The sequence below is a fragment of the Stegodyphus dumicola genome, chromosome 9 (genome assembly GCF_044657685.1).
Source record: "Stegodyphus dumicola isolate Sdum_Otavi_A_Nest chromosome 9, ASM4465768v1".
In the NCBI taxonomy this organism is placed as follows: domain Eukaryota; kingdom Metazoa; phylum Arthropoda; class Arachnida; order Araneae; family Eresidae; genus Stegodyphus; species Stegodyphus dumicola.
In genome coordinates, this window is record NC_140776.1 from 57,956,285 (window position 1) to 57,967,594 (window position 11,310).

An 11,310-nucleotide genomic window follows, 5' to 3' on the forward strand; every position below is an offset into this window, starting at 1 on the left:
TTGGTCGAGATTATCACTAGTAATAATGATATCGTCTAAATAGATAAATGTGGACTTTCCAAGAACAGGTCTTAACACAATGTCCATGCATCGCTGAAATGTTGCTGGGGCGCCTGAAAGGCCAAACGGCATACGCAAAAATGCATAAGTGCCAGACTTGGTTATAAAAGCAGTCTTAGGCACGTCCTCAGGCCTGACCCCTATTTGAAAATAACCATTCGTTAAGTCTAAAGTCGTCATAAATTTGGTTGATTTTATGTTCCTTAAAATTTCTTCTATGATCGGTAACGGATATACCGGATATTTCGTTATGGAATTTAATTTACGGTAATCAATAGTGAATCTCCACCTTTTTGGATGCTCCAAAGGATAATCATTATTTTTCTTACATAAAACCACCGGACTAGCATAACTACTTGAGATAGGCGTTATGATCTTTTTACGTAGCATATCGGTAATATGCCATTCTATAATTTTTTCCTTTTTCTTATCATACCGGTATGGTTTTTGACGAACCGGCAATGCATCTCCGGTGTCAATACTATGGTTAGTAACCTGAGTAAATCCTGGAATATCACTAAATAAGGAAGCAAATTCACTTACCACTTGTCGGATTCTATCTTGCTCGTCATTAGGCAGGTGGTCAAGATTTAACCTTGGCGGCTCAACCTTTTCTACACGCACTGGTTTCATCGTCAGCTTAAGGGACGCTGCATTAAAATCCAGTGTAGCTTGTGCGTCTGAAAGAAAGTCTATTCCTAGGATTAAATTTGCTTGCAAATTCTTTACTATAAAAAACATCACCTTTACTTGTTCGTCCTTGATACGGATGTACAAAGGTACTTTACCTACGCACTTACATTGTTCTCCTTGCGCCGCTAATACTGTTGTATTATCCGCATTATATATGCGGTATTTGCGAAAATACTTTCTAAAAAAGACTTCTGCCACACAGGAACACTGCGCGCTGGTATCCAGGAGTGCGGTGGCCGGGATATTATTTACCAAGACTTCAATCTTCGGAAGAGTTAAATTTTTCACCATTACTGTATTTAACTTGTAGGAAGAGGGGTTTTCGTGGCCTTCAGATTTCCGCACCCTCTCGTCAGCAGAAATCCGTTTTAGTTTAAACTATTTTTCCTTTCGGTGCTTTCCTTCTTTCTCCACTGGCCTTGAGACTTTTTTCCTGGGTTGCTATTGAACTGTCGACGTTCGCCGGCTGTTTTTGAATGCTCGGGTTTCCTTGCCCACTGATTCGCTTTTTCTCCGTAGCCATGTGCTTGAGTTTGCTGTAGTCTTGGCGTACCAAATTGGTTTCGCTGTTGATATTGGCGTCTTCTTTCGACGTCCGCCGTTCTTCTACTTTCAAACTGCATTGCTAGCTCAAATAACTTTTCCAGTGTAGTCGGATTTCGTAATTCAATAAAGTCTTGCACTTGGGGTAGTAACCTCGGCAAAATCACTTGAATTATTTCAGGATGCGGACGATTTCCATACAAGAGCTTGAAAACGTGAATTTTTCTTAAAATAAAGCTCGAGAGGTTTTCCATTCTTTGTTGATATATACTGAAAAGTTCTGTTTCTAATTTCGCACGATCCCTTACAACAGGGAAGGCTTTTAGTAGGGCAGTCTTGAAATTTTCGTAAGTATAGGTGGGACTTCCTGCTTGACCCAAGAGACTTCTGCCGATACATTTGAACCAGTTAAGCGCTTGGCCCCTCAAAGCGCTGGTAGCTAAGGTAACTTTTTGAAACTCGTGCACGGGGTAGAGCATGAAGTGGTCATCCAATTTTTCCAAAAAACTGGTTACCTGTGAGTTTCCATTAAACGTTGCTTCTGGTTTCATCGAAGCGCGCATGGTCTGGACGATGTACCCAAATCCTTCCAGAGCGGCAGCTGGCATTTCTGGATTCTGAGCCGTTTCTGCAGGCAGCACAGGTTCTTCTTGAAATTCGGCCATGGTTATTCTTCGTCGGGCGCCACTATCAGGTTCAATGTTTCTTCTAACCTTCTTCGGAAACATACAATGACCTGACTAGGAACAGAGAGCTTACTAAAGCTATGTTCACTAATTGTAGTAAGTAGACAGGATACAGACGAAGGGTATACAAGACCCTTTATTTTTCTTTATATACAATGACTTCCGTACTTCGGAATACAATGACCCTCCACTCGGGGTCTAACGTAAAAGGTATAAAAATAAAACTAAACTCTAATTTAACTTTAGAATAAGATTGGCCTTATAATAACAGGAAGCGTATGTAGCACAGAGACTGTGAACACTACAATACGTTTAATTTATCAAGAGGATTAAAACCTCTGGCCTGGAAGGCAAATAGCAACTGCGTAACTTCTAAGGTAAGCGGCCTGCTTCGAACTCACTGCTTCCTCTCTCCTGCTTGGCAAAAAGGCCACACTTAAATACTTGGCGTTCGCCAGACAACTTTGCATAAAATCCTTCACGCTTATAATTCTGGCCGGAAGTAGAAAATAAGAAGTGATAGTAAAGATTTAAAATAAAATAAACGTTAGTAAAACTTAAGATCCTTACAGGATTTGTAGGATCTAGTTTAGTTTATGTGGAATAGAAGAGACAGATTTTACAAGCTGTGGAGAGTAAGGAGCAAATTTATTTCCTCTATTTCTATACAAACATTTCTTTCAGCAGCTGTTTTTCCTTTTAGCATGGATTCAGAAAAGACCGCTTTACAAAAAGATAAACTTCTGTAGTAAAATCTGATTAAAAATCAAATTTGAGAAAAGACTGTTTATGGAAATTCTATTCGTAATTAATATCTATTTTTTTCTTTGCGTTCACAAAGTGGTCATGCAAACATACATTAAAAGCAGTTGAAATATTAAAGCGTCTTATCGTAAGCTTATGCTATCATACCTGTGACCCATATTCTTTCATGACATTTATCTTGAAATAGCATGTATTTTGTCTAAATCTATCACATCTTAAAAAGTTTTTTTTATTAATGTATATTATATCGCAAAATAAATTATTGCTTTTGGTACTCTTCTGAATAAATGTAATTCTGTATGTATTCCCTGAGTTTCCCTTAATCTTCTATTTTGAAAGAACGCTCTTAGTATTTTGAAATTACGAATTGTTTTGTTATGCATATAGCATCCCGAATACGTTTGGAGGGAAATAAAATAATTGGGAAGATCACCTCTTTTTGTAATGCTTGTCGGAGCTGTGCCAGACAATTAAATAAGGAAGGACCTAGATTCCTTAGAGCCATTTTACTATGGCAAGTATATTTAGACAATTATTTTCATTGGCCAAGCTATCACAGAGGTTATGAAAAGAAAGATACCTCCATACGATTTTGATACCTCCATATATCTGGTACAGTTTTGCTTTATGATATCTATCTGCAGAATTTGAATCAGGTATCTGAGATCAGTTTCTACGAAGGCAAGCGTTTCCCTGTTATTAATTACTGTACCACATATAACAGTTAATAACCCTACATGTTTTCTTTATGTAATAATTATACCTTTTATGAAAGTTTCAGTGAAAGGTAGCTTGAATCAAATATATGACCATATATTTCGAAGAATATTTGAAAAGAAATCTTATTAATAGAATGACGTTCATGTAAATATTAGATGTGAGTTTGCGGCTGCAGCTGGCTAAGGAATATAGGTCTTTTTTTTTTTTTTTTTTTCCTGGCCAAATTGGACATCTTAGTGGAATAGTAAATTCATCACTATATGCTAGGAAAATAAAAGATCACTAATATTTTTATTGATTATCTTTATCCGTAAGACGTCATTTGAAAACACAGAGTGCACAAAATTTTTGAAAACACAGTTTGATTACACAGAATGCTCTGAATAAAACATTTATTGGATATACGAGTGATAAATATCCTATTAATGATCGATGGTAAAGAAATCGTATTTTGGCTTGACTCTTTCAGTCACTGCTTTCCAGCTCATAGTTTTTAATGCTACATTCAGATCATTTCCGGAATAAAGCCCTATATAACATCAGGTTAAATTATTAGCGAACTTTGTTCTAAAGTTGACATTTAGAGGATGACTCTCTTTCCATTTATCAGGTTATTTTTTATCTTGTGCAAAAAAGGTTTGAGAACAAAAAACTGATTTTAGAGCTGTTCGAAAGAATAATATTGCTTTCGTAAGGACCATTGTTACATTTTCTTGTGTTCTAATGTAATTCTGATTTTTTATGTAATTATTTCAACTAGATTATATATGACATTCTTTTTAAAAGCTTGTGGAATCTTTTAAAACTGTATATTTTATTTAGCGTTTTTAAAATGTTGTGCAGTTTTTTCGAAAGATAAGATTGCATCAGCTCGTTTATAGCTCCCGATGCATACACCGATCGCTCTCATGTACTGAGATTAGTGTTTCTATACTCTTGGATAAATCTTAATAGACAAGCTATTCTGATGAAAGAGATACATATTAGGAGAAAAGTAAGATAATAATAAAGTTAAAAATTGTATGTAAATTATAATATTGTTACGGTTTTTGTATTTATTTAGCTTTGTTTAGTAGAATTAATTAAAATTGCTTTATATCCCCATGCGATGCTGGACGAGACTTACCCCGGAAAGCTACCCCGGAAAAGTTAAAATACAGGAGCACGCGCATTTAATAAATAGATATCTCGTAAAATTGTACTCTTTTCCTTTCCAGAAAACTCGGGAAATTACGAGAAGCTTCTCGTGACAGATTAAAAAGCTTATAAAAGCTGGAGGAAAACATCTGTTTAGAAGACTGTTGTTGTTTACCATATAGAATATTAGCGGCGAATTCGCATTAGCTTTCTCTGCGTTTCTTTGCTTTGACTTGAGTTGTATTCAACGTTTTAGTAGTTTAGAATATAACTACTGTGAGATATTGCGATATTGTACAAATATCTCTGAAGAAATGTCAGCATTTTGTTTTTTCTGTTGTGATAAGAATAAATTTTATTCACTTTTCATCGGACTTGTGCATTCAATTTATTACGAAGCCGTACGCACGCAACATTATCTAAAGTTTCTGAATTGCTTGTTCATAGATACTGCAACAGTTTTGTTAAATATGAAAAAGTACATTTTTGTTGATGCTGTAGATTATTCTTCACTACATTCGATGATATTTAGGATGCACGGATATTTTACGGTCACACCTTACGCGAAATCGAATCTACACCTCGGACTTTGGACTATCAGTCAGCCGCCGTTAACCATCTCATTACATGACTACTTTTTACGCACTACATTCATTGACCCCAAATTTAAAATCGAAAGTTGAAGGGAAAAAAAAAAAAAAAAAAAGAAGACTATAGTTGATTTTCATCTCATCACGATGTAAATTTTCTTTGCAGAGTGCACTATTTACTTATTTTAAGTTTTTCGTTCAAGTATCAGGATCTAACATAATGCCATTATTCCTATAAATGAAGTAACCATTCGACAGGCATATATATATATGATAGGCCCATTCATCATTTTGTCTGTTGCTTCTAAGCGAATAGTTAAAAGCCTCGTTATAAACAAAAAAATTGATTTTTATTTTTATTCGATTTCCCACAGAAATAAAATTTCAATTTAATAATAAAAAAAAAAGTTTACATTCTCAAACCTTATTAATTACATTTTTCCCATTTTGAAATCTGATTTGAAAATCTTTTATTTGACTTTTTATTTAATTCTACATTCTGAAGTTTCGAACACGAATTTTTTTTAGTTGTAATTTAAGAATTCTTGATCATTAATCAAAATCTTAATTAATTTAAATCTTGTTTCTATATATTTTTAATGAAATCGATCGCAATCCAGTCTGAAATTACGTCCTCTTCTAGTTTTCTTCAAATTTCTCATACTCGGTTTTTTAAATGATGTTTTGTATTTGCTTTATAAAAACCAAATGCCATCATGAAATTCTGAAGCAGTAGTTCTTCGATAAAGAAACAGGTCAAACTGTTACTGATGACTGTCACTGGAAGAATGAAGAAATAAAGCGCATTTATAATGCCATTACAACACAAATTCTGTTGTAATTTAAAGCTAGGCTCAGGCAGGAAATACCAAATCAAACTCAGAAATGAAAATTATAATACTCACGATGAGTTCCTTGATTTTATACCATCTGGATATCAACACTTATGCAGATGCCTTTTGAATTATGAGCAAAAAGTACTTTAACGTTCTACCAACCGAGGAATTTTAAATTAAAAGACTTTGATGGAATTGCGATACTATTCGGAACTGTTCTGCCAATTCATTATATTTAGATTTAGGCTTGTTTCCAAAATTTGTAGTTGCCACCAGTGAAGATGTATCTACTACTAACTGTCAACTTGTTGCTGATGTCACTCTACAAAAAAGCCTGCTCAGAAGAAAAATTGATTTCCTATAGGCCTTATTTTTTCCATTTATTTAAGAATAATTTTTAATGTCTTTTTTTTTCCTTGCGCAGATGTGTATTAAGGATATGCAAAAACGGAAAGATGCTAGAATAAAAATCTAACTATTAGTTTTGGTAAAAAAAAAATTGGAAACATAAAAAATCCGAGTTTTTTTATCTATAAATAAAATCAGGTTGAGTATAGAGCAATCCAAATAAACTAGAACATTAGCTTTATTTTCCAAAACGTATTAAGCGTGTACAGGTTCCATAAAATCATAACACAAACTATAGTATATAAAGCTGTAGATATATCGTAAAGTCTATACATAGCATGCAACATAAACTGATTTCCCAAATAAAGGAACAAAAGGAGAAAACACAACAAATTTAGAAAGGAAATTGTGTATTTTGTGTATATAGCACATGAAATATAAAGATAATCAATATTTCATTTAGAAAAGGGTATCATTGTTATCTGTGCTCGAAATTCAATTCGTTTTAAAGAGATTTTTTCTTTTTTTGCTAGTACTGCACAGTGAAGAGTAATTTCCAGATAACAGGAATTTGTAATGCATCTTTGAAGCCTCACTCAAAAGATTAGTACAGTTTGAATCTATTGGTCAAATAGAAGCTCTCCAGAATCAAGCCGAAATGTCCAGACTTTTCTGTGATGATAAACTGAAACAATACCAAAATATTAAAAAAATAATATAAAAGTGCAATAAAAGAAGACCTAGAGCAGCAACTGCAGTGAATAACGTGAACCTTCAAACAGCTATTCTATTAAGCAGATAGATTGTTTAAATCAACTAAGAATTGTCTTCGCCACTATTAATTGGAAACATAAATCATTATGCCTAATCTACTAATAATACTACGCAATGGACGCTTAAAATTGGACAAGATTTGTAGCAAAGTGGAAATCTGTGCGTTTGCTTACGAACGAATCAGGGTTCATCCTAATGACTCTATGAGTACATTTAATTTGAAAACAAAAAGCGCTCTATCAGCAATCCTCTATGACAGCTTTTCTACGAAAGCTACGCTTAGACCCAGCGGCAGAATTTAGGAGCTATAGGGTCAAATGTCTAGCATCGAATCTGCGGTAGATTTAAGGAGGAAATACCAGATTTGTGTTTATTTTAATGAAGATATAATCATATTCATTTACCTTCCCACTGGCTCGTGTTTATCGTGCTAAGGTGGTAGAACTATATCCAGACCCGCGCCAAACCTAATCGACGCCGTCTTGCAAGGGCATGGTGAGCGCCTTTATGCAGTGACGATGATATTAGAGGGAAATTGCTAAAGTTAACATTTAAAATGAAGCATTATTAATATAATAATTAATTTTTCTAAATGCGCAACCTTTCCGGCACGCTACCTTTTAAAGTTGAAATTTCGACCCCCCCCCATAAAAAATGTAGGGAATCTTATCAGGCCTAGAAGAGCAGACAGGTAAAATTTTATGAAAATAGCACTTATCATTTTAATTCTGTGGGTGTGCCCGAAGCGGGCTCACTGAATGAACAGAGCTTCGAAAAGAGTGCTGAAATGAGCGTTTCTGAGAAACGCGTAAAAGAGTAAGAGATTTTGCCTACGACTAAAAAACACTAGATTCTGAATATCGTAGCAGATTTATTATTAACCAAGGTGTGCTACGGCGGTGCCTGCTAAAAAAGCTTTTCTTGGTTATATGATAATCAGAGTCGTAGCTAGGGTTTTCAGCGCCCAGGGACAACTGAAGATTTCGCGCCCCCTACTGCTTGCCAAGGATGGAAAACATTTAATTCTAAAATGTCGTAACATCAGTTTGGCGCCCCTTGGATTCTGCGACCGGGGACAGATGCCTCCCCTTGCCCCCCTCTAGCTACGCCCCTGATGATAATTACATGCGTATAAATGAAAAAAAAGTAACTTGGTATATGATAGTTACATTATTTACATTTCATATTTACATTTTAGTCTATTTTTTATGGTTGTACTTTTCGAAGAGAGTGACACCACTTTTGAAAAGCACAACTCAACATTGCATGTTTTGCACATGTACCGGGATCCATATCAGATTCACTATCTGAAGGTAATCCGTATAGCGCTTTAAGTGCTTCAGAAATGGTCAGCCCTCTCCGATCCATTTGGAAAATAATTAAAAATCCGAGAAAAATAAACTAATATCTACAATTAAAAATTACAAACTATAAAATAAAATTAAGTAACAACTCAAAACTAACATAACGTAGTGCTAACAAAACTTCTTTGAATAAAAGCGAAACAGCTAACTACCTTCATGAAACCTTCAGGAAACTTAACTGACCTTCAGAAAATCATTCCTCCCCCCTCCCCCCCCCAAAAAAAAAAGAGAAAAGAAGAGAAAACAGGAGATGAAACACAAATGTGGACCCACGGCCCACCTTTCTATTGTGCTGACCGGTGAGCTGCAGAGAAATAAAGATACAGTTGTTGGTCTTGTCCTAGTCTCTCAATGATCCCACTCTGGTCACACACGATCTTCGCCATTAGATTTTAGGCAAGATGTCAAAGCAAAAATTTAAAACTAATATAGAATAAGGAAATTAGCATACAGCCAAGAAAATACCATAGAAATTTCTTTTCAAATAATTCCTTTCATATCGTAAAAAAAAAAAAAAAAAAAAAAAAAAATTCTGGAAGATTTCTTTGAAAAATGAGGGTCTTTAAAAACTAAACATGACTAAAATATAGGGACTGGTTTGTGTTGGGCTGCCATGTACTATAAATAAAGAAGGATCAGAGTAACGTATAGTAGCCTATAAATCCTTTTTTCTTCAATTTTTCTGCGCATACAGAAGGAAATTTTTAGGAGTGCACAGACCGGACACACCGTGCCGCGAAGGGTTAAATGGAAACATAAATCATTATGCCTAATCTACTAATAATACTAGGCAATGGACGCTTAAAATTGGACAAGATTTGTAGCGAAGTGGAAATCTGTGCGTTTGCTTACGGACGAATCAGGGTTCATCCTAACGACTCTATGAGTACATTTAATTTGAAAAGAAAATGCGCTTCATCAGCAATCCTCCTATGACAGATTTTTTGTGAAAGCTACCGCTTATATTTAAGATAATGTCATGGTTTATAATGGCATTTCATTAGCTTAAAGTACAAACTAACTCGCGTTTTAGATCATAAATCTGAATTGTGGTCAGACGCGGCGCAAGACACCAGCACTTGTCGCCAGAATTCACGGAAGCCATAGTTTTTAGACTTTAACAAGACACCCAGCGGCAGAATTTAGGAGCTGTAGGGTCAGAATGTCTAGCATTGAATCTGATTGTGTAGATTTAAGGAGGTAATACCAGATTTGTGTTTATTTAAATGAAGATGTAATAATATTCATTTACCTTCCACGGGCTCGTGTTTATCATGCTAAGGTGGTAGAACTATATGATCTCCAAGATTATATTATCGTATGAACTGGTCATTCAAATCTTCTGATTATAATTCTGACGAACATATTATAATATACACAGAGAGGCTTTCTGCTACTCTCAGCTTCCTGCTTGAACCATGGTAACTGCATTGGAATTGGCTGTATAATACTGCGTACAATTATCTGCAGCATATGCCAGTGAACCTTGCATTTCGAATATAGTATCTGTAACCATTTTCCTCGCAATGAAATCCCTTAAATCTGTTTAATTTTGATAACGTATTTTCATTAGTAGCTTAATATTTTTAACAAATAATACTTGGTTACACCCGAAGGTAAGAAAGCTTTATATCTAAGATGATCTTTTCTGAAAATATTTTACAAGGATAAAATGAATTACATATAAGACGGCGTCACATATATTAGTTTGATATGACATACAGACAATGTAATTATAATACTTCAAATATCTGCCTTGAGGCAAGAACTAAGTAAGCGGGCTTTCTTTTATCGTAAATAAAGAAACGCATGAAAAATCAATACACATTTTAAATGTAAAACGGCTCAGATTATGACACGTATGATTTTCAGAAGGGTATTTTAAGAAGGAGGGAGAGTTTGCATTATACTACAGTAACTTTCTTAAAATGTTGAATTCAGCATACTGATTTTTTATTCTTGAATTTATACGGAGCTACTTCAATTATCATTTTATCTTTTTCTCCTAATAGATGGCAGCATACCAATTAAAATGCAGTTCAGGGTATACTTCTGATTGGAAGCCATTAAGAAAATTACAACATTTAAAGAATTTATTGAACGATATAAAAACTATGACTATGTACGTTCTTTTAATAAAATTAGTTGCGCATTTTTCTTAATAAAGAATTTATGGAAATTCTCAGCTGTTTTATTTATCTGTTAAATAAGAACCACTCTTCTTCTGCCTACTAGAGTTTTGCACATTCCAGAGTCCTAGCTAGGGTTTTCAGCGCCCAGGGACAACTGAAGATTTCGCGCCCCCTACTGCTTGCCAAGGATGGAAAACATTTAATTCTAAAATGTCGTAACATCAATTTGGCGCCCCTTGGATTCTGCGCCCGGAGACAGATGCCCCCCTCTAGCTACGCCCCTGGCACATTTTATGAGGAGGTGATATGTTATTAAGTAGATAGCATTATCAATAACATTATAAGGGCACAGTCCCAATCCTTCAAGCCGGCCGTATGATCAAAAAATGGGACTGACAAAAATAAATAAATAAATAAATAAAATTAAAAAAAAAAAAAAAAAAAAGACACATAAAGTCCAAAATCTGAGTCTCAGTACCGAATTCCAATTCTATCTTTGTTAGTATTTATAATCTTCATTATTGTCTCTGTAAAACCTTTCAAATTTGAATAGTTCCTTTTAAAATCTTCCTTCAAATTCTTTCTGTATTTCTCTTTTGCCCTTCGGTCTTTCTATATTTCTCTTTTGAGCTCTGGGTAAGCGTACATTCATTATTTTAAGG

General features: G+C 34.7%; 1 long non-coding RNA gene across 1 annotated transcript in view; it reads left to right on the plus strand.

Moving 5' to 3' along the window:
• The window catches only part of LOC146995359 (uncharacterized), a 29,405-nt gene extending 18,710 nt beyond the window's left edge, over nucleotides 1-10,695 (plus strand). Inside the window, exon 2 of the long non-coding RNA XR_015042992.1 lies at nucleotides 10,529-10,695. This is a non-coding gene — a long non-coding RNA (uncharacterized LOC146995359). The remainder of the gene's footprint in view (nucleotides 1-10,528) is intronic.
• Nucleotides 10,696-11,310: the final 615 nt, after the last annotated feature.